At 41.9% G+C, this 15,901-nt stretch overlaps 1 protein-coding gene across 3 annotated transcripts in view; it reads left to right on the top strand.

Annotated features, from left to right (window-relative positions):
- Nucleotides 1-15,901, top strand: part of foxk2b (forkhead box K2b) — a 117,263-nt gene that overhangs the window by 84,617 nt on the left and 16,745 nt on the right. For all 3 annotated transcript variants that reach the window (XR_011883012.1, XR_011883013.1, XR_011883014.1), the window contains one exon: nucleotides 13,833-13,979. The gene's annotated coding sequence lies outside the window, so the exon portion shown is untranslated. The remainder of the gene's footprint in view (nucleotides 1-13,832; nucleotides 13,980-15,901) is intronic.

A 15,901-nucleotide genomic window follows, 5' to 3' on the forward strand; every position in this document is an offset into this window, starting at 1 on the left:
AGACAGTGTTAGAAACAACCTTCCAGCATTATTCACTGCTTCCTACCATTGAAACAATTATGAATCCAGTTAGCATACAATCTAACCTTTCAGACTAGCTTAACACATTCAGTCCTGAAGAAGGGTCGCAGCCCAAAATGTTGACTGTTTACTCTTTTCCATAGATGCTGCCTGGTCTACTGAGTTCCTGCAGCAGTTTGTGTGTCGCTTTGGATTTTCAGCATCTGCAGATTTCCTCATGTTTGTTACTTATTCAGTTTGCCTGCCATTTCCTTGTCCTCTATTACTACCTCTCTAGTGGTTCAATATCTACTCTCATCTCTTTTACATTTTATATATTTGAAGAACCTTTTGCCCAGTGCTTCTATATATTGGCGAGACCCGGTGCAGACTGGGAGACTGTTTTGCTGAACACCTGCGCTCTGTCCGCCAGAGAAAGCAGGATCTCCCAGTGGCCACACATTTTAATTCCACGTCCCATTCCTTCTGACATGTCTATCTACGGCCTCCTCTACTGTAAAGATGAAGCCACACTCGGGTTGGAGGAACAACATCTTATATTCCGTCTGGGTAGCCTCCAACCTGATGGCATGAACATTGACTTCTCTAACTTCCGTTAATGCCCCACCTCCCCTGGGTACCCCATCCGTTATTAATTTATTTTTTATTATTTTTTTCCCTCTCTCCTTTTTCCCCCTCTGTCCCTCTCACTATAGTCCCTGCCCATCCTCTTGGCTTCCCACCCTCCCGCTTTCTTTCTCCCTAGGCCTCCTGTCCGATGATCCTCTCGTATCCCTTTTGCCAATCAACTTTCTAGCTCTTAACTCCATCCCTTCTTCCTCCTGTCTTCTCCTATCATTTTGGTTCTCCCCCTCCCCCTCCCACTTCCAAACCTCTTACTACCTCTTCTGTCAGTTAGTCCTGACGAAAGGTCTCAGCCCGAAACGTCGACTCCACCTCTTCCTATAGATGCTGCCTGGCACCAGCAATTTTTATGTGTTGCTTGAAATTCCAGCACCTGCAGGTTTCCTCGTGTTTGGTATCCTCTTTAATGTTATTGGCTACCTTACCTTCATATTCTGTCTGTATCTTCCTTATGACTTTTAGTTGCTTTCTGTTGATTTTGAAGAGCTTCTCAAAACTCTAACTTCCCACCAATTTTTGCTCTATTATATGCCCTCACTTTGGCTTTTATGTTGGCTTTGACTTTTCTTGTCAGCCACTGTTGCGTCATCCTGCCTGTAGAATATTTCTTTGGGATGTATCTACCCTGTGCTTTCCAATTTCCTTCCTGAAACTCCAGCTACTGATGTTCTGCTGTCATCCCTGCTGATGTTCCCTTACAATTAATGTTGTCCAGCTCCCCTCTCATGCCTATGTAACTCTCTTTACTTCAAGGTAATACTGATATATCTGATCTTAGCTGCTGCTTCTCAAATTGCAGAATGAATTCTATCATATTATGATCACTGACCCCTCAGTGTTCCTTTACCTTAAGCGCTGTAATCAATTCTTGTCCATTGCACAACACCTAATTTGGAATAGCTGATCCCCTAGTAGCCTCATCCACAAGCTGCTCTGAAAAGCCATCTTGTAGGCAATCTAGATACTCCCCCCTTGAGATGAAGCACCAACCTGATTTTCCAAATGTACCTTCATTTTGAAGCCCTCCATGACTATCATAACATTGCCCTTTTGACATGCACTTACTATCTCCCATCGTAATTTGTAGACCACATCCTTACTACTGTTTGAGGGTCTGTATATAACTCTAGTCAGGGTCTTTTTACCCTTGCCAGTTCCTTAGTACTAACCACAACAATTCAACAACTACCAATCCTTTTTCACCTCTTTCTAATGATTTGATTTCATTTCTTACCAACAGAGCGACACTACCTGCCTGTCCTTTTGATAGAATGTGTATCCTTGGACATTAAGCTCCCAGCTATAATCTTTCAGCCATGATTCAGTGATGCTCACAATGTCATACATGCCTATCTGTACTTCAAGTTCATCTATCTTATTCCATGTACTGCATGCATTCAGATATAACTCCTTCAGTCCCGTATTCATCCTTTTCAATGTTGTCCACTTTTTATGTTGCAACTCATCCTGTTGACTGCAATTTTGCCCTACGATCAGCCTCTCCTTGATAACCCTATTATTACACTCTGCCTCTGTTTGTAAACCAGCTACCTCATCCTCAGCACTATCACTCTGGTTCCTATCCCCCGCCAAATTAGTTTAGACACTCCTGAACAGCTCTAATGAACCTCCCCGCAAGGTAATCAGTCCCCCTCGGATTCAGGTGTCCTATCCCTTTTGAACCGTTTGTACCTTCCCCTGAAGAGATCTCAATGATCTATAAATCTTAACCCCTGCACCACTTCTTCAGCCACACATTCATCTGCCAAATCATCCTATTCTTATCTTCACTGTTGCGTGGCGTAGGCAGCAATCCAGAGGTTACTACCCTGGAGGTCCTTTTTTTTTTTAGCTTTCTACCAGGAATCTCTGTCCAGGACTACTTCACCTTTCATTGATGCCAATATGTTCCAATCTGGCTTATTGGCCTGTAGTCTTTGCTGCACTTACATAGTACTTTATATTGATGCCTTTATATGGAAAATGTTTTGAACATTCTGTGTCTGGTAGGTCTCCTATGACTGCCATTTGCCATACTCCTCCAATCAGTAAAGATTCCCTCCACCTATTCTTCTTACCATCTGCCAGCCAGATATCCCATGTAAGCTCCTTCTATATACTAGTTAAATGTTGGTCTGTGAAGACAACATTTATGAGAATCTTCTTTATCCATAATGCAAATGATTTTTAGTAAATTCATTTTGGACTTTTAGGCAAATCCATCTCATTTGTGTGACAGTTATTTTGGCAATTAGTACATTGCTGACCTGAAATGAGCTGAGCAGTTTAAAAATATTAAAGATGGAAGCTACCTGTAGAATAACATATGGAGGTGCAGTAAAGGTCAAATATACAAGTTTGGTTCAACACGATATGGGCTATGGAGGAAATGGTATAAGCAGCATAGAGTTTGAGATGGGGGGGTGGGGTTGCAGTTATATAATAACCTAACTTCTCAGTAACACCTAGTGATAGGTCATCCAGGACTGGATGTTGAAAAGTGTTTCTGTCAAGTTTGCTAATGATATGAAGTCAACAGTCTTTATGAGGTACAATGATGATGCAGAGGGGCTTCAGCAGGAGTCAAGATAGGCTAAGTGAATGGGTACGGACATTGTATATAGAATATAATATAGGGAAAATGTGGTCATACCCTTCAAATAGAAAACAGTGATTTTTTTTTTAATGGAGAGCTTGCAAGATGCTGGTGTTAAGAAGGACCTTGGTATGGTTGTTCATTTCAATGCTCAGAGTATTATAGGAAAGGAGGATGACTTTAGAGTGGATCATTACATTGTCTTATAATATTGCTACCATTACAGTGACCTAGTTGTGTGAGGGACTTGGAGGCTCAATATTCCTGGGTTTTGCTGTCTTAGATCTTATTGTGGGGGGTGGGTTGTAAAAGAAGTGGAGGGGATGCAATACCAATAATGGAGGATGTCACATCAGTACTTAGAGGACACACTGAAAGGTTCATCCATGAGGTGGCTTGGGTGGAGCTCCAAAATAAGGGTGCAATGATGATGGGATTATGCTATAGGCACCTCAATAGTTACCAAAAGGTGGAAGAACAGATGTAGACAGATGGTAGAAAGTTGCAAGAACTATGCATGTTTGTCATAGTAAGGGGTTTTTACCTCCCCAATATAAGAGACTTAAGTGAGGTGGGATTTCTACAGCCAACAGGGACTCTTGAAGCAGTATGTACGGAGTCCAACTAGAGGAGAAAACATACTGAACCTGGCTTTGGAAAATAAGCTCAGACGTGTGACAGATTTGACAGTGGATAAACATTTTGAGAATAGTAACCACAACTCATGCTTTAAGATAGTTATGAGTAAGGAGGAGACAAGAGTGTTGATTAAGAGCAACTGTTGTCAAATATGTCCATGTCTCACATGTAATAGATGCTTAAAGACCAGCTGATCAGAGTTCAGGATCTGTATGTTCCAAAAAGGAGCAAGGACAAGGTAGGGGAACTTTGGATAACCTGAGAGGTCTTAATTTTAGTCAGGAAAGAAAAGGAAGCATACATAAGCCATAGGAAGCTAAAATGTCTTTTTGGAACATAAACATAGCAGAAAGGTGCTCAAGCAGGTGATTAGGAAGGCCAAAATGGGTCCATGAAATGTACTTGATAAGCAGGATCAAGGAGAATCCCAAATTATTTTAAACTTGTGTTAAGCAAGAGATAACTAAAGTAGGTCCACTCAATGATAAAGAGGAGAACTTGCACTTGGTGTCAGAGCAAGTGGCTGAGGTATTAAATAGCTAAATATTTTGTGTCAGTACTTGCCAAAGATAAGGATTGGAGGATATTGAAGGCAGAGTGGGCTGGCTAATGTGCTGGGACAGTTTGAGATTGTCTTGGTCTTCTGCAAGACATGAAGGTGAATAGGTCCCCAGGCCCTGATAGCATTTATCCCAGAATATTGAAAGAAGCAAGAAAGATTGCTTTGACAAAAATTTTTGTTTCCTCACTTGACAGTTGAACGGGGCACAACTGCGTGTAAGTCGGACCGTGAGGCAGTGGGAGTGTTTAAAAGTGAGCAGATTGTGAAGGTTGGTGATTTCTTCAGCAGTTGAACATGGCACCACTGCACAAGTGCATGTAAGTCGGACCGTGTGGCAGAGGGAGTGTTTGATAGTGAGCAGATTAACGGAGCGGGCAACAGAATAGTGGGAGACAGAGTAGGAAGGCTTCAGCAAGCAGAGGCTGAGACAGAGCTTCACTCCAAGTGAGGTAAGGCTGGATAAGTTCCTTTAATAAATCTAATTACCTTAAGAGTAGGTAATAGATGCAGCAGTTAGGGCAGTTGAGTGCTCTGTTTGCAGGATGTGAGAAGTCAGGGCGAGCACAATCGTCCCTGATGACTACACTTGTAAAAGGTGCATCCAGCTGCAGCTCCAGTCAAACCGAGTTAGGGAACTGGAGCTGGATGAACTTCGGATCATTCGGGAGGCAGAGGCAGAAATACACCGGAGTTGCAGGGAGATAGTCACCCCTAAGAGTCAGGAGACAGGTAGCTGGGTGACTGTCAGAAGAGGGAAAGGGAATAGGCAGAATGAGCAGAGCACCCCTGTGGCTGTTCCCACCAATAATAAGTATATCATTTTGGATACTATTGATGCGGATGACCTACCAGGGACAAGTTGCAGTGGTTGTGTCTCTGGCACAGAGACTGGACCCTCAGGTCAGAAGGGAAGGAGGGAAAAGAGGAGAACAGTGGTGATAGGGGATTCGATAGTTAGGAGGACAGATAAGAGGTTCTGTGGAAGAGATCAAGAATCCCGGATGGTCTGGTGCCAAGGTCTGTGATATCTTGGATCGAGTTCTCAGTATTCTCAAGATGGAGAGTGAGCAGCAGGATGTCGTGGTCCATGTAGGGACCAATGACATGGGTAGGAAGAGTGAGGAGGTCCTGAAAGGCGAGTTTAGGGAGTTAGGCACCAAGTTAACGGACAGGACCTCCAGAATAGCAATCTCAGGATTGCTACCAGTGTCACATGCAGGCGGATTTAGAAATAGTAAGATAGCGCAGATCAACACGTGGCTGAAGACATGGTGCAGGAAGGAAGGCTTCAGATTTATAGATAATTTCCAGGGAAGGTGGGATGGTTTACATCTGAACTGGGGGGGGGGGGGGGGGGAACAAATATTCTTGCAGGTAGGTTTGCTAGAGAGGCTCCAGTGGATTTAAACTAGATACAAGGGGGAGGGGAACCAGAGTGTAGAAACAGATGTAGGGGAGAAGGAAGAAAAAGGAGATAGTAAAGTTGTTTGCATGGTTAGTAATAAACAGAGAGAAAGAGGTGGAAAATTTCTTAAATGCACTTATTTTAATGCTAGGAGCATTGTAAGAAAGGTGGATGAGCTTAGAGCATGGATTGATACCTGGAAGTATGAAGTTGTAGCTATTAGTGAAACATGGTTGCAGGAGGGGTGTGATTGGCAACTAAATATTCCTGGATTTCATTGCTTCAGGTGTGATAGAATCGAAGGGACAAGAGGGGGAGGTGGTGCATTGCTTGTCAGAGAAAATATTACAGCGGTGCTCTAGCAGGATAGATTAGAGGGCTTGTCTAGGGAGGTTATTTGGGTGGAATTGAGGAATGGGAAAGGTGTAGTAACACTTACAGGCGTGTATTATAGACCACCAAATGGGGAGTGAGAATTGGAGGAGCAAATTTGTAAGGAGATAGCAGATATTTGTAGTAAGCACAAGGTTGTGATTGTGGGAGATTTTAATTTTCCACAGATAGACTGGGAAGCCTATACTGTAAAAGGGCTGGATGGTTTGGAGTTTGTAAAATGTGTGCAGGATAGTTTTTTGCAGCAATACATGGAAGTACCAACTAGAGAAAGGGCAGTGTTGGATCTCCTGTTAGGGAATGAGCTAGGTCAGATGATAGAGGTTTGTGTTGGGGAGCACTTCAGGTCCAATGATCACAATGCTATTAGTTTCAATATAATTATGGAGAAGGATAGGTCTGGACCAAGGGTTGAGATTTTTGATTGGAGAAAGGCTAACTTTAAGGAGATGCAAAAGGATTTAGAAGGAGTGGATTGGGACAATTTGTTTTATGGGAAGAATGTAATAGACAAATGGAGGTCATTCAAAGGTGAAATTTGGTGGGTACAGAATCTTTATGTTCCTGTTAGGTTGAAAGGAAAGGTTAGAAGTTTGAGAGAACCATGGTTTTCAAGGGATATTGGAAACTTGGATCGGAAAAAGAGAAATATCTACAATAAATATAGGCAGCTTGGAGTACTTTATACTTTATTGTCGCCAAACAATTGATACTAGAACGTACAATCATCACAGCGATACTTGATTCTGGGCTTCCCGCTCCCTGGATTACAAATATTAATATTAAAAATAGTAAAATTAGTAAATATTAAAAATTAAATTATAAGTCATAAATAGAAAATAGAAAAATGGAAAGTAAGTAGTGCAAAAAAACTGAGAGGCAGGTCTGGATATTTGGAGGGTACGGCCCAGATCCAGGTCAGGATCAGTTCAGTGGTCTTATCACAGTTGGAAAGAAGCTGTTCCCAAATCTGGCCGTACGAGTCTTCAAGCTCCTGAACCTTCTCCCGGAGGGAAAAGGGGCGAAAAGTCTGTTGGCTGAGTGGGTCGTGTCCTTGATTATCCTGGCAGCACTGCTCCGACAGCGTGCGGTGTAAAGTGAGTCCAAGGGTGGAAGATTGGTTTGTGTGATGTGTTGCACCGTGTTCCCAATCTTCTGCAGCTTCTTCCGGTCTTGGACAGGAAAACTTCCATACCAGGTTGTGATGCACCCTAGAAGAATGCTTTCCACAGTGCATCTATAAAAATTAGTGAGGGTTTTAGGGGACAGGCCAAATTTCTTTAGTTTTCTCAGGAAGTAAAGGTGCTGGTGGGCCTTCTTGGCAGTGAACTCTGCTTGGTTGGACCAAGTCAGGTCATTTGTGATATTGACCCCGAGGAACTTAAAGCTTTTGACCTGTTCCAATGAGGTGCTCAAGGAATATAAAGAATGTAAAAAGAATCTTAAGAAAGAAATTAGAAAAGCTGAAAGAAGCTACGAGGTTGCTTTGGCAAGTAAGGTGAAAATAAATCCAAAGGGTTTCTACAGTTATATTAATAGCAAAAGGATAGTGAAGGATAAAATTGATCCCTTAGAGAATCAGAGTGAACAGCTATGTGTGGAGCCAAAAGAGATTGGGAAGATTTTAAACAATTTTTTTTCTTCGGTATTTACTAAGGAGAAGGATACTGAATTGTGTAAGGTAAGGGAAATAGATAGGGAAGTTATGAAAACTATGATGATTAAAGAAGAGCAAGTACTGGCGCTTTTAGGGAATATATAAGTGGATAAGTCTCCGGGTCCTGACAGGATATTCCCTAGGGCCTTGAGGGAAGTTAGTGTGGAAATAGCAGGTGCTCTGACAGAAATATTTTACATGTTATTAAAAACAGGGATAGTGCCAGAGGATTGGCGTATTGCTCATGTTGTTCCATTGTTTAAAAAGGGTTCTAAGAGTAAACCTAGCAATTATCTGCCTGTGAGTTTGACATAAGTGGTGGGTAAATTGATGGAAAGTATTCTCAGAGATGACATTATATAATTATCTGGATAGGCAGGGTCTGATTAGGAACAGTCAACATGGATTTGTGCGTGGAAGGTCATGTTTGACAAATCTTATTGAATTTTTTGAAGGGGTTACTAGGAAAGTTGACGAGGGTAAAGCGGTGGATGTTGTCTATGTGGACTTCAGTAAGGCCTTTGACAAGCTTCCACACGGAAGGTTAGTTAGGAAGGTTCAATTGTTAGGTATTAATATTGAAGCAGTAAAATGGATTCAGCAGTGGCTGGATGGGAGATGCCAGAGAGTAGTGGTGGATAACTGTTTGTCAGATTGGAGGCCGGTGACTAGTGGTGTGCCTCAGGGATCTGTACTGGGCCCAATGTTGTTTTTCATACACATTAATGATCTGGATGATGGGATGGTAAATTGCATTAGTAAATATACAGATGATACTAAGATAGGTGGAGTTGTGGATAACGAAGTAGGTTTTCAAAGCTTGCAGAGAGATTTAGGCCAGTTAGAAGAGTGGGCTGAAAGATGGCAGATGGAGTTGAATGCTGATAAATGTGAGATGCTGCATTTTGGTAGGACTCATCAAAATAGGACATACATGGTAAATGGTAGGGCATTGAAGAATGCAGTAGAACAGAGGGATCTAGGAATAATGGTGCATAGTTCCCTGAAGGTGGAATCTCATGTGGACAGGGTGGTGAAGAAAGCTTTTGGTATGCTGGCCTTTATAAATCAGAGCATTGAGTATAGGAGTTGGGGTGTAATGTTAAAATTTTACAAGGCATTGGTAAGGCCAAATTTGGAGTATTGTGTACAGTTCTGGTCACCGAATTATAGGAAAGTTGTCAACAAAATAGAAAGAGTACAGAGAAGATTTACTAGAATGTTACCTGGGTTTCATCACCTAAGTTACAGAGAAAGGTTGAACAAGTTGGGTCTTTATTTTTTTGGAGCGTAGAAGGTTGAGGGGGGACTTGATAGAGGTATTTAAAATCATGAGGGGGATAGATAGAGTTGACGTGGATAGGTTTTTTCCATTGAGAGTGGGGGAGATTCAAACAAGAGGACATGAGTTGAGAGTTAAAGGGCAAAAGTTTAGGGGTGACCAGAGAGTGGTAGCTGTGTGGAACGAGCTTCCAGCAGAAGAGGTTGAGGCAGGTTCGATGTTGTCATTTAAAGTTAAATTGGGTAGCTGTATGGACAGGAAAGGAATGAAGGTTATGGGCTGAGTGCAGGTCGGTGGGACTAGGTGACAGTAAGAGTTTGGCACGGACTAGAAGGGCCGAGATGGCCTGTTATTGTGCTGTAATTGTTATATGGTTATAACGGGAGGTCCCAGAGGACGGGGGGGGGGGGGTAGCAAATATTACGCCTGTTCAAGAAAGTAAATGGGGATAATCCAGATATTTATTGGCCATTGAGCCTTACTTCAGTGATAGGGAAGCTATTGGAGAGGATACTGAAGGACAGGATTTATGTACATTTGGAAAGGTTCAATCAGCATGACTTTTTGCAGTGCAGGTCATGCCTTACAAACACAATAGTTTTTTTTTGAAGTGACAAAGGGGCTTTAACAAGGCTAGGGCAGAAATTTGATAACGTCCCTCGTGGTAGATTGACTCAAGATAAAAATGCTTGGCGTCCAGGGCGAATTGCATATTTGGACTCAGAACTAGCTTGCCCATAGACTCAGGATGGGAGGCTGTTTTTTTAGCTTGGAGGTTTGTGACCAGTGGTGTTCTGCGAGGATTGGTGCTGGGACATTTGTTGTGATGGATATCAGTGATTTAGATGAAAATGAAGATGGGTAAATACCAACATTGGTGGAGTTACAGATATGGTGGAGAAGTGGCAGATAGAAATAAATGTGGGCGTGCGTGAGGTGCTGCACTTTGGGATGACATGAAAGAAAAAAATAAATAGGTAATGGTAAGGTCCCTTAATAGCAGTGAGGTTCAGAGGGACTTTGGAATCCAGGTCCATAGTTCACTGAATGTGGCTACACGTGGATAAGATGGTAAAGTTTGGTGTTCATTGTTAGGGGTGTTGGGTATAAGAGTGAGGAAGTCACGCTGAAGCTATAGTGCCTTGGAAAAAGTATTCAGCCCTCACAATTTTCACATTTTCTAAATTTGGAATATTGAAGTAGGATTTTTGAGCTTATCTACGAAACATTGTGCACCATGTCAAATCAAAAGAAAAATTCCAAAACCTGTCAACAATTTACTAAAAGTTAAAAACCAAAATTGTGAGGCTGAAAAAGTATTCATCCCTTTTGTAATAACTATGCTGACTTTCCTCAGGTGTAATATATTACCTTACCAACTCCACAATTTGTTGATGTTAAAAAAAAACACTGGAGGATCATCTGTTTTCAACAAATTCATAAAAGTACCCCCTTTCTCTGTAGGGTCAACAGTGTGTTAGATTTTCAACAGACCAAAGCAAAATGAAGGGGAAAAAAAGCACTCAAAACAAATCGGGGAAATTATAGGTTACCAGTAGTAGTGGAATCAAGCAGTTTGTTGGAGTTTATAAGGCTTTTGAATTGAATTGAGCTTATTACTTATATCCTTCATATACATGAAGAGTAAAAATCTTTGTTACATCTCTGACTAAATGTGCAATTTATAGTAATTTGTATTAAAAGTATGTACAACAGGACAGTCAGAAATATAATTGTATCAGCATGAATTAATCAGTCTGATGGCCTGGTGGATGAAGCTGTCCCGGAGCCTTTTGGTGCTGGTTTTTATGCTGTGGTGCCATTTCCCTGATAGCTGCTGGAACAGTTTGTGGTTGGGGTGACTCGAGTCCCCAATGATCTTTCAGGCCCTTTTTACAGACCTGTCTTTGTAAATGTCCTGAATAGTGGGAAGTTCACATCTACAGATGTGCTGGGTTGTCCGCACCATTCTCTGCAGAGTCCGGCGATTGAGGGAAGTACAATGATACAGCCAGTCAGGATGCTCTCAATTGTGCCCCTGTAGAAAGTTTTTAGGATTTGGGGGCCCATACCAAACTTCTTCAACTGTCTCAGGTGAAAAAGGCGCTGTTGTGCTTTTTTCACCACACAGCCAGTACGTACAGACAACATGAGATGGACAAATGCAGGAAATGTGGACAGTAGCCAAGAGGAGAACATGGAGTATTGGCATCAAAATCAGCACAACATCATGAGTTAAGTAGTGTGTCCAGTGTTGAACTGTTCTATTTTTTAATAAAAGTTAATGTTCAACAAACAACTTGGCCTTGATTGAAAAAGGATTTGAAAACAAGAGCAGTGATGCCTTGCTCCAATTGTAGAGTCCTGGTGAATCCATCCTAGAACATATACATTCTTATAGGGATAGAAAACCTGAATGTAAAGTGATACACAGCATGGAGTGAATTTTGCATACAAACAAATCAGACAAGTCTGTGCACTAGAAGATTTGAAAGGGACAAAATGTGCATTGTTTGCAACTTGTGTGCTTGACAGGATAGATGTTGAGTTGATGCTTCACTGGCTAGAAGAAAGCAAGCAGTCTTCGGATAAGGAGCTGGCCAGTATGGGCACAAAATTCACAGAGTAGTGAATCCTTCAACTTCACTGTCCAAGAGAGTCATGAAGCTTATTCACTGAGCATCTTCAAAACAGATTTTAGATATGGTATCGATGGAAGATGGGTTAGTGCAGGAAAGTGGCAAAGGTGAATCATGGAGCGAGCACAAGTGTCTAAAAAAAAGCTTAATTATGCTACATGTGTTTAAAACAAAATACTGTACAGACCTTAAAGTGCAAGTTAATAACTGTATTAATCAAACTTGATAAGATTCTAAAAGTTCTGTGGTTTGGGTAGGTAATTAACAAATTATGTTAGGTCATGTGGAGGAAGGAAAAGGGACAAGTTGGAACAATCTTGCCTTAGTGGTGATCTTAGATGATAGCAAAACAAGACAGCACATGTGATTCAGCCAAATCTGGTGTTGGTGGTTTCAAGCCAAAATAGGATCACAGTGGATAAATTGGCAAGAAAATTATATTTTTAGTGAGACAACAAAGTATGGAGCAATGAAGTAGCTGAGGAAATAAACAGCTGCAGAAGTGAATTTGTAGTAAGTGAAGTGACAAGTAATCACCTGGTTACACCAATTTTTTTTTACAGGTGCAGCTTGGTAACAGGCCCTTCAGGCCCAATGACCCCACATGGCTCAATTATACTCATGTGACTAATTAACCTATTTACTGGTGCTGTAATAGCTAACCCCCATGCTCCTGTGCTACCCCTATTGTTCAACACAGTGCTGGAAAAGCAAGGTAACTGTTACTTTGTGGGTGGCAGTCTTTAAATGAAAGAATTGCACTTGAAGTGAAGGCTACAACAGTCATCTAATTCCTGTCCTCACTTGCGCCACAGAAACCAGGGAGTTAAAAAGTATTCAGCCCCCAACCCTTTGTTCACATAAATGAGTATTACAAATAGGGATTTGGATCAATTTAACTGAGAATTTTTATTTGTGAATCATATATTTTTCCCACAGTGGAGCAGAAAAAACAGGGAAAATTATAAGGCTCAAAAACTTAAATATTAGCTGTTCAAAAATATTCATTGCCCTTTGCTCAGTACTTAGTTGAACACTTCTCACAAGTATTACAGCCAATAGTCTTTTTGAACAAGTCCCTATTAGATTTGCACATTCATAGAACATAGAAATCTGCAGGACATTACAGGCCCTTCAATCCACGCTGTTGTGCCAACCATGTAACCTACTCTAGAAACTGCCTAAAATTTCCCTAGCACATAGCCTTCTATTTTTCTAAGCTCCATGTACCTATCTAAGAGGCTCTGAAACGATCTTGTATCCGCTTCCATCAGCACCGCCAGTAGTGCATTCCACACACCCACCACTCTCTGCGTGGAAAAACTTACCCCTGACATCCCCTTTGTACTATTTCCGAGCACCTTAAAACTATGCCCCCTTGTGTTGGCCATTTCAGCCCTGGGAAAAAGCCTCTGGCTATCCACACGATCAGTGCCCTCATCATCTTATACACCTCTATCAGGTCACCTCTCATCCTCCACCGCTCCAAGGAGAAAGGGCCGAATTCACTTAATCTATTCTCATAAGGTATGCCCTCCAATTCAGGCAACATCCTTGTCAATCTCCTCTGCCCTCTCTATGGAATCCACATCCTTCTTATAGTGCAGTGGCCAGAACTGAACATAGTACTCCAAGTAGGTCTGAGCAAGGTCTTGTATGGCTATAACATTACCTTTCGGTTGATGAATGCCAACGCACCATATGCCTTCTTAACAACATTGTCAAGCTGCACAGCAGCTTTGCGTGTCCTATGAACATGAACCCCAAGATCTATCAGATCCTCCGCACTGCCAAGAATCTTACCATTAATATTACATGGTCTTCAAATTTGACCTACCTAAATGAACCACTTCACACTTATCTGGGTTAAAGTCCATCTGCCACTTCTCAGCCCAGTTCTGCATCCTATCGATGTCCCGTTGTAACCTCTTGACAGCCCTCCAGACTATCCACAACACCCCTGACGTTTGTAATCAGCAAACTTACTAACCCACCTTTCTACTTCTTTTTCCAGGTCATTTATAAAAATCACGAAGAGGAGGGGTCCCAGAACAGATCCCTGCGGATCACCACTGATTACTGACCTCCATGCAGAATACGGACCATCCACAACCACCCTGTGCCTTTTGTGGGCAAACCAATTCTAGATCCACAAAGCAAGGTCTCCTTGGATCCCATGCCTTCTTACTTTCTGAAGGAGACTTGCATGGGGAACCTTATCAAATGTCTTACTCTAATCTATACACACTACATCCACTGCTCCACCTTTATCAATGTGTTTTGTTACTTCCTCAAAGAATTCAATCGGGCTCCTAAGGCACAGCCTGCCATTGATAGAGTCATACTGACTATCCCTAATCAGGTTATGTCTCTCCAAATGCTCTTAAATCCTGCCTCTCAGGATCTTCTCCAACAACTTGCCCATTACTGAAGTCAGACTCACTGGTCTATAATTTCCTCGGTTATCTCTACTCCTTTTCTTGAACAGGGGAGCAACATTTGCAAACCTTCAGTACTACTTCAGTCCCTAGTGATGACACAGAGATCATTGCAAGAGGCTCAGCAATCTCCTCTCTCGCTTCCCACAGTAGCATGGGATATATCTCATCTGGTCCCAGTAACTTATCTAAATTAATGCTTTTCAAAAGCTCCAGCACATCCTCATTCTTAATGTTCAATCTGCTGTAAGTCATCCTCACAACGGCCAGGGTCTTTTTCCTTGGTGAATACTGCATTAAAGTATTCATTAAGTATCTTCATAACCTTCTCCGACTTCATTCATATGTTTCCACTATCGCACCTGATTGGTCCTATTCTCACACAGCTCATCCTCTTGCTCTTCACATACTTGTAGAATGCCTTGGGATTTTCCTTAATCCTGCTCACCAAGGCATTCTCATAGCCCCTTCTGGCACTCCTAATTCCATTCTTAAGGTCGTCCCTAGCAACCTTGTAATTTTCTAGAGCTCTAACAGTACGTAGTTTCTTGAACCTTTCATAAGCTTAACTAAATTTTCCACATCCTTTGAACACCATGGTTCTTTAACCCTACCATCCCTTCCCTGTCTCAATGGCACATACCTGTGCAGAATGCCATGCAAATGTTCCCTGAACATTTGTCACATTTCTGCCATGCATTTCCCTGAGAACATCTGATCCTAATTTACACTCCCAAGTTCCTGCCTAATAGCATCATATTTTCCCCCTACCCCAATTAACTCTTTTCCCATATTGTCTGCTCCTATCCCTCTCCAGCACTTTGATTTATAAAGGCCAATGTACCGAAAGCTGTCTTTACAACCCTATCTATCTGTGACGCCACTTTTAGGGAACTTTGTATCTGTATTCCAAGATCTCTGTGTTCTACTGCACTCCTCAGTGCCCTACCATCTACCTTGTGTGTTCTACCTTGGTTTGCCCTTCCAACGTGCAATACCTCACACTTGTCTGTATTAAACTCCATCTGCCATTTTTCAGCCCAGATTTCCAGCTGGTCCAAATCCCTCTGTAAGCTTTGGAAACCTTCTTCACTGTCCACTACACCTCCAATCTTTGTATCATCAGCAAATTTACTACATTATCATCCAGATCATTAATATAGATGACAAATAACAATGGACCCAGCAATGATCCCTGTGGCACACCACGAGTCACAGGCCTCCACTCAGAAACAATCCTCCACGACCACTCTTTGGCTTCTTCCATTGAGCCAATGTCTAATCCAATTTACTACCTCTCCATGTATACCTAGCGACTGAATCTTCCTAACTAATGTTAAAGGCCTTACTGAAGTCCATGTAGACAACATCTACTGCCTTCCCTTCATCCACTTTCCTGGTAACTTCATCAAAAAACTCTAACAGATTTGTTAAACATGACCTACCACGCACAAAGCCATGTTGACTCTCCCTAATAAGTCCCTGTCTATCCAAATACTTGTAGATCCTATCTCTTAGTACTCATTCCAATAACTTACCCACTACCGACATCAAACTTACCGGCCTATAATTTCCCGGATTACTTTTAGAGCCTTTTTTAAACAACGGAACAACATGAGCTATCCTCCAATCCTCCGGCACCTCA

This window comes from Mobula birostris, chromosome 24 (assembly GCF_030028105.1).
Source record: "Mobula birostris isolate sMobBir1 chromosome 24, sMobBir1.hap1, whole genome shotgun sequence".
Taxonomy (NCBI): domain Eukaryota; kingdom Metazoa; phylum Chordata; class Chondrichthyes; order Myliobatiformes; family Myliobatidae; genus Mobula; species Mobula birostris.